The 14,220-nt window shown below is 41.6% G+C and overlaps 1 long non-coding RNA gene across 5 annotated transcripts in view; it reads left to right on the forward strand.

Annotated features, from left to right (window-relative positions):
• Positions 1 to 413: 413 nt before the first annotated feature.
• Positions 414 to 14,220, forward strand: part of LOC306666636 — a 46,497-nt gene continuing 32,690 nt past the window's right edge. For all 5 annotated transcript variants that reach the window (XR_013765361.1, XR_013765362.1, XR_013765363.1 and 2 more), the window contains exon 1: positions 414 to 690. This is a non-coding gene — a long non-coding RNA (uncharacterized lncRNA). The remainder of the gene's footprint in view (positions 691 to 14,220) is intronic.

The following is a 14,220-nucleotide window of genomic DNA, read 5'->3' on the forward strand; positions in this document are numbered from 1 at the left end:
GGTTGTTGTTGTTAACAGAGACGTGTAACCACTGAACTATATCCCCAGCCCTTTTCATTTTTTATTTTGAGACAGGGTCTCACTAAGTTGTTTAGGCTACACTAAGTTGCTGAGGCTGGCTTTCAACTTGTGATCCTCTTACTTCAGTCTCCAGAGCCATTGACTTAAGAAATTTCTGAAAGAACTTTCAAGATTTCCAGTCTCAATTCAGAAGGTAAAAGTTTTATCATTTTTCAAAGTGGAATTCACTGAATATCCTCTTTCTGTTTAACTAAATAACCTTAATTGTCAAAGAGCAACATTCCACAGGATCCAAGTACAGTCTGGGTTACATTAGATCAGCAAGGTCAAAGACAGCTGGTTACTATTCACCAGGTCGGTTGGTTAATATTCACAGAAATCATGGTTTAAAATTCTATGTGGACAATATCTTTTTGAATTTCGAAAATGTTGACAAATGTTTCTTATAACCAGTATTCATGGTCTCAAGTTATAAGAGCATGCTTTGAGCACAGCTACAGAAAATCAGTAAACTGAGGTGTTTGTAAGAAGCTCTTGTCAAAAGGAGTAAGGAGGGCTGAGCACCAGAGCCCTGGCGGGGTGAACCGCCCCTCCTGCCTCCTTCTCCAGGACACTGCTGATGGAGACTGTAGAAGATGAAGGTGGAGGAACCAACCAGGTGAGGTTGGGGTATCTTGGGCTCAGTGACATTCTTCCTGAACCTCTCCACCGAATGATAAGGCAGAGCAATGGGTAGAGCAATGGGAAAGCACCCCTGGAGGCCCTCAGGCAGACCTCCCAATATCCTGCTTGCTAGGGTCCCACTGGCACAGCCCTGCTGAGGGCCATGCCTTTGGCACCACTTTCCTATGTGCTGTCTTCTGGGAAGCAGTCACTGCAAATTTGAGGACATGCTTATGTCCCAAACCCTTCACTAACACCAGCCGGCACCCACCCCCTCACTCCTCTCTCACAGATGGAACTTGTCCAGACCCTGTTTCTATAACTTTAAGGGGCATTAACTGTGACTCTCTTTCTCCCCACTCTTCCTCTTCATTCTCTGCATTCCAGGGAGGGAGTTATCTCAGTATCCAGCTGCTCCTGAGCAGTGAGCAGCATTCCTTACAAGCCAAGCATGTAAGAAGGAGAAGAACTGAGGCCAACAGAGTAAGGGGCTCACTTGGAAGGGCAGCAAGGAAGGTGGCTAGATAGGAAGGTAACCCACATGGGCCCAGCCTGAGGCACCACAAAAACCAACTAACCTAAAGCAGGGCTCAAAGACTCCTACTGTGCCCCACTGCCTTCTGCAACTTTTTCTTCTCAAAGTATTCCTCCTCCCTCTGTGTGGTGCCTATAGTCCCAGCTACTCAAGAGTTTGAAGCAGGAAGACTGTTTCAGCCTAGGAGTTCAAGACCAGACTAGGCAACATAGCAAGACCCTGTCTCTCAATAAATAAATAAATAAATAAAGTAGCAGTGCAGAGGGGCCAGGAATATAGCTCAGTGGTAGGATGCTTGCCTAGCCTGCATTGGGCCCTGAAGAAGAGAAAACAGAGAAAAGTTTGAAGAAATAAAAATGTTCTCAGAACCCACCACAGTGGGCCTCTGGTAGAGATCTGAGGTCTCCTCTTACTGCCTCCATGTGTCCCCTCCATGGACTCCTGACCTGCTCACTAAGCCTAGTGGATGAGACACCTTAGCAGCCATGTGTGTATGATTTGGGGTTCAAAGACTCACAACTTGTCCCTGATCATGCTTCAATATGTTTGATTTTCTTTTATTCCTATGGATTTTATTTTATATAGTCATGTGTCACTTAACAACAGGAACAATCAGAGAACTGTGTCGTTAGGCAATTTCACCATTTTGTGAGCATTATAGAATGTACTTCACAAACCTAGACAGCATAGGCCAATCACTTGACGTGGCCTCTTGAAGCCACCAAGAGATGCGGCAAACAGGAGATGTAGGAGGCTGCTGGTAGTATAACAGGCATACCATTTCACAGGCTGTTTTTTATAAATAGGAATACACTGTAAAATAATGGTAAAGGATGAACCCAACTACTATGTATAACTATAAAGCCCTAATAAAATAAAATAATGTTAAAAAGTATAGTATAGGGGTTGTGGCTCAGTGGTAGAGGGCTCTCCTAGCATGCTTGAGGCCCTGCGTTCAATCCTCAGCACCACATAAGCATGAAATAAATATTATAAAATAAAAGCATCGTGTCCACCTACAACCAAAAATGAAATTTAAAAAAAAGTATAGTATAGTAAATGAATAAACCAATAACATAGTCGTTTATTATTAAGTATTATGTGCTGTGCGCAATTGTATGTGCAATGGGTTTCTTCACACCAGCATCAACATGATCAGGTGAGTAATGCATTGTTCTGGGATATTAACAGCTACTAGGCCACTAGGCAAGAGGAATTTCATTATCATCTTGGGGAACACCATTGTATTCAGCCCATTGTTCCCCTAACATCATTGTGGAGCACATAACTGTACACTTAAAACCTTATTCTAGGGAGTTCAGGATCTTTTACATGTTGCCAAGGGGTTTGTCTTGCTTTGGGTTCCTTCTGAAGTAGATCAGAAGACCAGGACTTGAGGGCAAGAAGGTTATTTGGGAAGAAATCACAGGTACTGTTGATGGAGGCATGAGATGGAGAGAAAAGGCAGAAACCAACACAGGTGCATGAATGAGTGCTTGTTGGCGGCTGGGGTTCCATCCCACTGGAGCCCCTCAAACAAAGGGCATAGAGCATGCATCAGAATCATCATGGAAGCTGGGGTATTTGTGGGGCAAATCCCACTGGTTGAGGGCCACCCACAGTATGGATTCCCCAGCAGTCTCAGCCTGCCCTCCCAGGGGTGGAGGAAGCCCTCTAGCAGTCTTAGGAGCTTGCAGAAGGAGCGCTGTGAATGACAAATGTCCAGAGAACTTAGGGAGGCCCGTGTTGGGCTGGCTGGGAGGCACAGCTCTAGAATGCTAGGAATTTCTCAAAACTGCCTTTCTTGGGCTGGGGACGTAGCTCCGTGATACAGCACTTGCCTAGCATGTGTAAGACTCTGGGTTTGAGCTCCAGCCCTGTAAAAACAAACAAACAAAACTAAACCCAGACACAAAAAACCTGCTGTTTCTTCAGATTGACTTTACTCGGCTCCCTCATTCCCACCCCTGTCGCTCTGCCTTCTGCCTCCCTTCTGGTGTTGCCCCACCCTGTGATTCCCACTTCTACTCTCAGGAAAGATAGGAAGTCCCTGTACCCTCTCCACCTCAGGTTATTAAGAACAGCCCCAGGTGGCTTTCCCACCTCAACCCGGCTGCTCCTGGTCTCTGCCCTCAGCCCTCCTGACACCTGGTTATGGGCAACCCTGATACTCTTAACAACCCAACCTACAGGGGCAAGAACATAGACTCTTTATGAGTGAGGATGGATGGTGGACTAAAACAGACCCCCTTTGAAATTAAAAGCTCTAAAATATTTTACTTCTGAACTTCCTCACACTTGAGAATAAAAACTACTGAAGATAGAGACACCACGGAACCTGAGACTGGCCTGTTCTCTGACTCTGCGTCTGTATAGTTTCTGTCATTTGTTCCACTGGGCTTTCCCCTTCTCTATCTCTCTGTCTCTGTCTTGCTTTTTGTCTCTGTCTCTCCCTCTCTCCCCCCTCTCTTTTTTAATTGGGATGGAACCCAGAAGTGTTTTACCACTGAGTTATATCCCCAGGCCTTTTTATTTTTCATGTTGGGACAGGATATCACTAAATTGCTGAGGCTGGCCTCAAATTTGCATTCTTCCTGCCTCAGCCTCCGAAATCACTGGGATTACAGGGATGCACCACAGCACACCAGTCCTCCTCTTCTAAGAACTTTGCATGCCCATGAGTCCCCCAGAGATGGAGATTTTAGACAGAACATTCTCATTAGCTTCCTCAAGCTGACTTTAAATAAACCAATTTCCTTGCCAACTTGTCTCCAAAGTTTTTAGTGGAGCAAGGAACAGTTAAGGCTGTCCCCAACAGTAAGAGTTTGAGGAGCCATGCCAGGAGCAAGGATCCAGCACTTGAATAACATGGTTCAAACCAGCAGCAATCTCTGAAAAGTTTTTTTCCAGCAAAAATCCCAGCAGCTGCCCAGAGACATTTTACATCCTGAGAATTTTTCCCTTCCTTCCTGCTGCAGCCTCAATTACCTAAAAATGCTTTGTTAGCAAAGGAATGGAGGAGTCTCTTGCTGGATGTCACATAAGGGTATACACTGAGAATTTTATCTCTGTTTGAGGCTTTGGACCTTAAGTGGATCATTTTGTGGTACCAGTTAATATGAGGCAAGGAGCTCCCTCTGCCATTTGGGATTTAAATAATCCATTTGGTTTCAGGCTACCAATCAATGAGGGCATTCAGAGGGTGAAAATTCCCAACCATTGTGTTGTTTTGTTTGGAAAACTCATTTGGGTTTGGGTTTAGCTGAAAAGAAAAGATTATAGAATGGCCTATATATGTAAAAGTGCACACTAATATAACTGTTTTGTTTGTTAACTTGACAATTGGATTAACAGGCTAAACTCTGATGACTATAGCAACAGATTTATCTGCATAAGATAGGGAATTACATTTCCCAAGCATAACTCTTCAGCCATCAGATGAGCTTCTATCACAAAAATATAAACAAAATTTACCTGTGATTATTTTATTTTGAGCTTATAGGTTTTCCTCCCCTCTGGTGAATTCACTTTTTGATTTTTCACAGTTAAATTATATATATATATATATATATATATATATATATATTTTTTTTTTTTTTTTTTTTTTTTTTTTTTTTTTTTGCGGTGCTAGGGATCTAACCCAGGGCCTTGTGCTTGCAAGGCAAGCACTCTACCAACTGAGCTATCTCCCCAGCCCCTAAATTATATATTTTTGTCTGATTAAAAGCTTTTGATTCTCTCTCTTAAAAAAAAAAAATTATTCAAAATTTGCTAGTCTGAGTTTCTGAGATGTAAATTTTCTACATGGCCTCAATTGAAAATGCAAATTTAAGATTTACAGACTTCTTGAAGCTATTATCAGATAACAGTATGGCTTTCATTTTTACTTTTTGGTACCGTGGATTGAACCCAGGGATGTGTAACCACTGAGGTACATCCCCAGCTCTTTTTGTTGAGACAGGGTCTCACTAAGTTGCTTAGATAGTTGCTAAATTGCTGGGGTTGGCTTTTGAACTTTCATCCTCCTGCCTCAGCCTCCCTGCCTTAGCCCACCATCCACCCGAGTCACTAAGATTGCAAGCATGCGCCATAGCACCTGACGTCATATAGTATGGCTCTTAAAACTATCTAATGAGCTGGGTCTGGTGGGTGGTCCACACCTGTAATCCCAGAAACTAGGAAGGCTGTGGCAGCAGTATCTCAAGGTCACAGACAACCTCAGCAATTTAGCAAGGCCCTAAGCAACTTCATGAAAACTTGGCTTAAAAGGGCTGAATATATAGCTCAGTAGTAAAGCACCTCTGAGTTCAATCCCCAGTACTCCCCACCCCCAAAAAAGAGAACTATCAAATAATAAATCTAAGCTTTGAGATTTTCCTTCTGCGTACCTATGTGTTTATATGCTTGTATCTTGTTTGTTTGCAGGATATCAAACTGGCATATAGATAAGTAAGCACACAACTTAAAATCTGTTAAATTAGCCAAATGCCTTCTGATTCACATGACTTTAGTGAATCTATGACAAATAAGTTAATCCAAACTTGTCATTAATAAGTATGCCTTTAACAGAATTAATATTATCAAAATGGCCATACTTCCAAAGGCGCTATACATATTTAACACAATTCCAATTAAAATCCCAATGACATTTCTCATGGAAACAGAGAAAGCAATCATGAAATTCATCTGGAAGAACAAAAGACCCAGAAGAGCCAAGGCAATCCTAGGCAGGAAGAGTGATGCCGGAGGTATCAGAGTACCAGACCTTAAACTGTACTATAGAGCAATAGTAACAAAAACGGCATGGTATTGGCCCCAAAACAGACAGGTAGATCAATAGTACAGAACAGAAGGCACAGAGACAAACCCACATAAGTACAGTTTTCTCATACTAGACAAAGGTGCCCAAAACATACAATGCAGAAAAGATAGCCTCTTCAATAAATGGTGCTGGCAAAACAGGAAATTCATAAGCAGTAAAATGAAATTAAATTCCTATCTCTCACACTGTACAAAACTCAAAATAGATCAAGGATCTAGGAATTAGACCTGAGACCCTTCACCAAATAGAAGAAAAAGTAGGCCCGAATCTTCGTCATGTTGGCTTAGGACCAGACTTCTTAACAAGACTCCCAGAGAATAAGAAATCAAAGCAAGAATCAATTAATGGGATGGATTCAAACTAAAAAGCTTTTTCTCAGCAAAGGAAACAATCAAAATGTGAAAAGAGAGCCTACTGAGTGGGAGAAAATCTTCTCCACACACACTTCAGACAGAGCACTAATCTCCAAAATTTATAAAGAACTTAAAAAAAAACTTTTACACCCAAAATACAAAGAACCCAATCAATAAACGGGCTAAGTTACTAGGCAGACATTTCACAGAAGAAGAGATACAGCTGATCAACAAATATGTGAAAAAGTGCTCATCATCCCTAGTAATTAGAGAAATGCAAATTAAAACTGCCCTAAGATTTCATCTGACTCCATTTAGAATGGCAATTATCAAGAACACAAACAATAATAGATGTTGGTGTGGATGTGGGGTGTACCTTGCTGGTAGAGTTGCAAATTGGGCAGCCACTCTGGAAAGCAGTATGGAGATTCCTCAAAAAACTTGGAATGGATCCAGCATTTGACCCAACTATCCCACTCCTTGGTTTGTACCCAAAGGACTTAAAATCAGCATACTACAGTGATGCAGTCCACATCAATGTTCATAGCTGCTCAATTTACAATAACTAGATTGTGGGAACCAACCTAGATGTCCTTTAATTGATGAATGGATAAAGAAACTCTGGTATATATATATATATATATATATATATATATATATATATATATATATATATACATACATACAATGGAATATTAGTCATAAAGAAGAATAAAATTATGGGCATTTGCTGGTAAATGGATGAAGTTGGAGAATAACATGCTAAGTGAAGTAAGCCAAGCCCAAAAAAACCAAAGGCCAAATGTTTTCTCTAATAAGTGGATGACGATACATAACGGGGGAGGTGGGTGGCAGGGGTGGGAGGCAGGCAGCAAGAGAAGAATGAAGGAACTTTGGATAGTGTAGAGGAAAATGGGGCAGAAGTTGGTGGGGGAAGAAAAGATAGTAGACTGAGACAGGCAGTATTATCCTATGTACATGTATGATTACATGAGTAGTGTGAATTTACATTGTGTACAACCATAGAAATGAAAAGTTGTACCCCATTTGTATACAATGAATCAAAATGCAGTCTGTAAAAATAAAAATTAAAAATAATAATAAGTATGCCTTTAAAATTTGTTAACTTTTTTTTTTCTGGCCTACTGACCAGTTGGAATATTTGTCTCTAAATATTTAAGTAAACTTTTTTTTGTGCTGGGGATTGGACCCAGGGCCTTGGAGCATGCAAGGCAAGCACTCTATCAACTGAGTTATATCCCCAGCCAAATGAGTTGTATCCACAGCTCTAAATATTAACGATATAATGTTTGATGCCTTCTATATCCATGGGTAATATAAAGATGCTGTTAAACTTAGTGTATGTTATGTTCTTTTGGGGGGTACCAGGGATTGAACCCAGGGGTGCTTACCACTGAGCACATCCCCAGCCCTTCTTATTTTTTATTTGAGACAGGGTCTTGCTGAGTTTCTTAGGGCCTTGCTAAATTGCTGAGGCTGGCTTTGATTTGTAATCCTGCTGCCTCAGTCTCCTCAGCTCCTCAACTTCTCAGCCACTGGGATTACAGGTGTGGGCCACTGCAACACAGGAGTGTATATGATGTTCTAATCAGCAGTGTGATTCACTGCCTCCTTATCCCTCAAAGCTGTTAAATGGATCTTGTTCTATGTCTGATGTTGTCAAAAGTATATTTTGCTTCAATTAAATGTAAAAATCTTTTTCACTAAAAAAGGAATTATTTCTTTGACAGTAAACAGAAAAGGAATTTAAAAAAAAAAAACGGGGATTGAACTCAGGGGTGCTTCACCACTGGGTTACCTCCTCAGCCCTTTTTACTTTTATTTTAAGACAAGATTCTGCTAAATTGCTGAGGATCTTGCTATGTTGCTAATTCTGGCCTCAAACTTGCAATTCACTTGCCTCAGTCGCTGGGATTACAGAGCTGAGCTGCCCTGCCTGATTTCTTCAGGATGTTTTGTTTTGTTTTGTTTTGTTTTGTTTTGTTTTGTTTTGTTTTGTGGAGCTAGGAATTGAAGCCAGGGGAGTTCTACTGATATTGGTGAGGTGTCCAGTTGGGATCCAGGTTCTTAGCATCCCCAGTGAAGAATGGAGCAAGATGCACAGAAGTAACAGATTTTACATTGAGATTTATTGAAAGTGAAAATATGCATTGTTCTTCTCACAGACCCAAAGGAAGACCTTGCCCTATTTGTTCCCATTTGGTTAGTTTATTCTCACCTTGTTAGAATACAAAACTTGTGTTGTGAGTTGCTATGGTGATAAGCCCTCCATGGTGGGCGTTGCCATGGTAGTGGGGCTTATCATAAACAGGGACATTTGACTCATTTCCTTGTCTTACAGTCCAGCTGGCATTTTTCTTGTACCGTCCCCTTGCCACTCAATGTTCTTGAGACTGGCCGGGGCCTTCGGGGGTCACAAAACTTTCACTCTACCTTTCAAAGCAAGACTGTGAGACACTCAGGCTCATTTGTGGGGTGGGTTTAAAGCCCCATTGTAGTGTAAACTGGAGTTTGACAGCCTGTAGATGAGAAGAGATAGACTTCATTATAGGTTTTTTTTGGATGGGGCTGGGGATCGAACCCTGGGACTCATACTTGTGAGGCAAGCCCTCTACCAACTGAGCTATTTCCCCAGCCCCTGTTATAGGTTTAACAGGCAGGGTCCTAACAACAAGCCAGAAGGAGCATAAGAAGGGATCCCACCAAGGGTGTAACCAGGACATCCGGTTCCAAATTTTGACCATGATCCCTTATGACTCTGACAGTTGCTGCTGAATCCTAGAGGCATGGTCTGCTGATTTCTTTGCTGCATCTCCAGCTATCCCAGATTGGTTTACATAATGACAGCGTTTTCCTCCGGGAAGAGACATAGTTTTTCTTTTCAGTGGTAAAGCTCATCTTCTCCACGTTTGGAGAGTAACTGATGTTAATGAGTCTACCTGGTTGTGGGGGTAATTATCCCTTTTGATAGTTCTTTTAGACTAACAGATCTTTTGGCAAATCCTGAAGATAAGAGAGGGAGGTGGATAGTCCTCCTATCTCTATGCCCATTCTAATGGTTATTCTCAATACCACCAGGAGGGGAATTAGTCATATAACACATTTAAATCCAATGGATGCCCTTACAGCTGGTTAGAGATTGATTATTAGTAGCTATATCTATGTTTAGGACTAGATAAATCATTCCAACAAAAACAGAAACAGCAAATCTGTCTATGTAGGAGGTGAAGAAAATTGGTAGGCTTGTGAAATTAGATTCAAATGAACTCAGGACAAACTTGTGCCTCCATCAGAGTCCTTTGTGGTAGTTATTAGGCTCTCCCGCACAAAAACCCTTTCTTTATAACCTCCCAGTTTTACTTACTTTTGGGAGGACTGACACAAGTGTACACCTCACATTATATTAAAAGAACCATTGTCTTTTATTTTAAATGTCCACGTATGACTATGCTTAGGTTATACTTTCCTGCCAGGTGTTTAAGACCAAGTTGGTAAAAAATAGACCTTGTTCTTATCTAACATTAGGATCAGCTGAGACTCCTCAGGGATCACTCTTGAGAACTTGTGAAAAACCTCTTGGTTCCTTCAGCTTTGTCTCTACTAGTGCCATCTGCCATGATGGGTCAGGGTCTTGCTGACCACACATGGCTTCCCTTGGAAGCCTAAGTGACGTTCCCTCTCCAATGTCCCTCCTTTGTGGAATGTGCACTGGTTGGTTTCCTGTTCTCTAGGGTCCTACAATTTCCCTTTTCAGGAGGTCACTCACCTGAGTTATGGGCCCTTAGAGGGGTCCAGTCATTCCTTGGGTCCTGGCTAAACTTAAAGGGCAAGAACCTAAATATTGGCTGCCTTTTCCTTAGTCCTTTTACTTCCTTGGATTTGGTCTCCAAGTTTTGGTTTTAAACATTCAGTCTCACCAGTTTTACAGTGGGAGTAATGGGTTAACATTAGACATTAACTTTAATGTCTGTAATTTTACAGTTACCCCCTTCATGTAATTAGTGTCAGTATTAGTACTGGAAGTCAGCAGCATTCTATTTTATCTGTCCTCTAGGTTATGGCTTACTATCTCAAATTAATTCAGGTTGTTTTGTTAGAAGTAGGATTTCAGCAAAACACAAATAGGCAAAAGTTATAAGATTTTATAAGGAAAATACACAATGAAATTAACAATAGCAAAACATACTTAGTTTGTATAATAATTTTGAACAAAGAAATAAAACTTTTCCTGGGGTCTATCTGATATCGATTACTTGAATTTATATTTAGCAGTTGATGTTTTAACTTTGAAAATTAATGTCTCCTCTAACAAACACATTTATAAGTGTTTATCCCATTTATGTTAAATCTAATTTACCCCATTTTTAACTTAACTTTATGTTACCAATAGGAAACAAGATATCAGACAAGCCTAATTAACATTCAAGTCATCTTTTTCCCAATAATAGACATTATAAACATTTTATAGGCACTAATATTCTCTAGATCGACTGGCCACCTTAAAAAATGTGTGATTTAGTAATTTTAAAGACATCTTTACTTTCATCTTTTTAGCTAATTTAAATTGACTTTTGTTTTAAAGATTTAAGTCACATAAATTAAAAGGCATTTGGATGCACAGGCCTTCTGTGAAACTGAGGCAGCATAGAGAACCCCCACAAACCCCAAACCTTGAAATCATGTCAGAAAGACTGCAGACCTGTCCCTCAGAATAAAAGGCATGAGTTTACTAGAAGGGTAGGGAAAAGGGAAACTGGGACACCCTCAAGGGAGAGGGCAGGTCCTCTCAGGAGAAGGATGGCATGCCTCTCCAGTTTCCAGAGAGCCCAACTTTTGGCTTTTGAGGGACTGCATAAGGAACCGCATGGACCTGCTCCAAGAGAGGTGCTCAGAGTTGAATATTTTAAGTAAATTGAGTCCTCCTATTTTTGCCTCCATTTTCTGCTCAGTTTTAGTCAGTTTGTTACCCTTCGAATAGCCCTCAGCAAACTTTCTTTATGAAGGTCTTGGTATTTAGTTGCCAGGATAATTGGGGGTTGTGATAGTTTTGGTGATAAGGGAGAGTCCAGGCCCCACTACAAGTATGTTGTGGGCTCAGGATGTTTGGACAAGGAGGGGGTTGTTGGTGTTCCCCAAGAGACAGGGTACAACTCAGCAGAAGGTTATTTATGATGTCTAGATCAGAGGCAGGAACAGAGCCTTCTCTGGGGACTGGTGGATTTTTGTCTTGGTATAATAAAGGGTTTTTTATATAAAGGTCATGGAGGCTTGGATGTATGAGATTTCTGACCATTTGTCTTGTCTTTTGCAAAACAGATTCAATTGAAGGATAGTATTAAAATTTGCACTACCATTAACAGGCCATCGTTCTGAGACTCGTAGCTTAAGCAGTTATGGGGTCAAGCAGTATTGCATTAGAAGATGAGACATCTCTTTCTCAGGTTATCAAGGTTGAAGTAGTCCCAGTGGTACAGAATACAGCCAACGAGGACTCCTGTGGTACAGAGGTAGTTCCTCCCATGGATGTCTGTAAAAGAAGGACCTTAAGGATTTTAGGATTAAATTCCAAATTCCATCCAATGCATCCTTCCAAGGGATGAGGTGTCTCTGACTTACACTATCCCTGGGCCATCCCCCAGGGATCTTAGCTTAGGTGCTCTTAGAGTGAGCGCCACTGTACTTAGACTTAGTTCCCCAGAGCATATTCTTTCTCTAATCCCATAAGTCTCTTCTGACTGCTAAGTCTCTTATCAGGAAGATGAATGCCTTTGTGGACTGGCCTGGCAGCGAAGAATTGATTGCAAAAGATAGGTGAAGCCTAGGGTTGGGGCAAGGAATAAGAAGACAACCCAAAGACCCTAGGACAGTTAAGTCCCAGTTTGCTTTTTGGGACACCTTTTTAATGTTGGGATGAGGTAGAGCTTTCCCCAAGCGCAGTGGCCAACAATAATTTATGGGACTCCTAAATGTAGTGCCCACCTTTGAGCATCCTTTAACTGTTTTCATGAGTCCAATGAAATGTGTCCTCCATACCCAGGAGGCTACAGAGCACCCAGGCTACCTTATCATCTAGGTATTGATTAACCTCACTCCAGAGGCCTAACTTGCTTCCATTCCCTCCCCATATCTTAATAATAAACAGGACCCCATGCATCCTCTAGGTCTGGTTTATGCTCCAAGACATAGGAAACCACCAGAACCAGTAGATTCCAAACTCCCCATGAGGGTTGGGGTTAATGATTGGTGCAAAAGGGGCATTTTGTTTCCAGGTGGCAGTACCAAGAACACTTCAGGAGAGGAGGAATTGGCAGCCTGGGCACAAAGGCCTATAAGAGGCTAATAAGGAAAAGTAGCTGGGAGCAATGGTGCATGCCTGTAATCCCAGTGACTTGGAAGGCTGAGGTAGGAGGATTGCACGTTCAAAGCCAGCCTCAGCAATTTGGTGAAACCCTAAGCAATTTAGTGAGACTCTGTCTCAAAATAAAATATAAAAGGGCTGGGGATGTGGCTCAGTGGTTAAGTACCCCTGGGTTCAATCCCTGGTGCCAAAGAAAAGAAAAGAAAGAAAAGTAAGGAGTCATAAGTCTGGGTTTAATTCCCACAATAGAGATAGAAAAGGTTTTTGAAGTGATTAATCTTGGCCAAACAATTTCCTTTGGGTGACCACAAAGCTGGAGTGAGTGGATGGTTTTACTGTGTGCCTGTGATAGTGAACTTTGTCTTGACTCTGGCACAGACTAAATCTATCTGTGACTGACAATGGCATTATCCTGTCCTGGGAGTTTTCAAGCGGGGCACCCTAATGGCATTTAACTGCCCAACCTGTGCCACTGAGAGTATAACCAAGGGTCAAGGATGTCTCATTGTCCACAAAGAAATTGTGGTCAGAAGGAAAGAGGCAGTTTTGCATCAAAAGAATGAAAACAGAGATAGATCCAGAGATCCCCGAGAACCCAGCACAACTACACAGCAGAGAGACTAAGTACCAGAGAGTCTGGCAAATTCACAGGGTTTCCACTCATTTGGGCTACAGAGTTCTCATTGCTCAAATGGAGGTGTCTTGTGATCATCCTGAGATGCCCTGGGAAACATCAGTTTCTCCTCAGTCTGAATGTGGTACTAACAGAGAACCTGGTAGAAAAGGGAAGTAGGCTTAGGTGAATACAATGGGGAACACCCCGAAGTGGGGACCACATACCTCCTGGCTGGCTCCCCAGATGATTACCAGTGGTATTCTATTGGGGTCCAGATTCTTGGCATCCTAAACAAAGAATTGGGCAAGACTCGCAGAATAGGCAAAGCATAGATTTATTGAAAGTGAAAGTATAATACTTCTGGAGTAGAGCAGAGTGGGCCAATGAGAGAGTAGCTCAAGGCCTGATGCTGGGGCGAGTCTTGCCTTACATGCTGAACTGTGCCTCTTTCCCTTCCCCACAGACCTGATTGAAGACCCTGTTCTATTTGTTCCCATTGGTTATTTCCACCTAATTAGAATACAGAACTTGTGGCAGGAGTTGTTATGATAACAGAATTTATCATAAATAGGTACATTATTACTTATCTCCTTGTCGTGTACTCCAGACAGAATTTTCTTATACCCTGCCTTTGCCTTCTTGAGGTCCCTAAATTTTTCCCCAAAAAGTTTATTTAAAAGTATGTTAATAGTAAATGAGAGCATTTTAAAAACTTGTGTTTTTTTTGTTTTTTTGGTTTTTTTTGCATTTGTCATTCCAGTTGCTTTCACATTTATGCCAATCTTGCTTCTTTCACAGAAGGCAGGGACCTAGGGGAGGTTTCTAAACTTT

This window comes from Sciurus vulgaris (genome assembly GCF_902686455.1).
Source record: "Sciurus vulgaris genome assembly, chromosome: 7".
Classification (NCBI taxonomy): domain Eukaryota; kingdom Metazoa; phylum Chordata; class Mammalia; order Rodentia; family Sciuridae; genus Sciurus; species Sciurus vulgaris.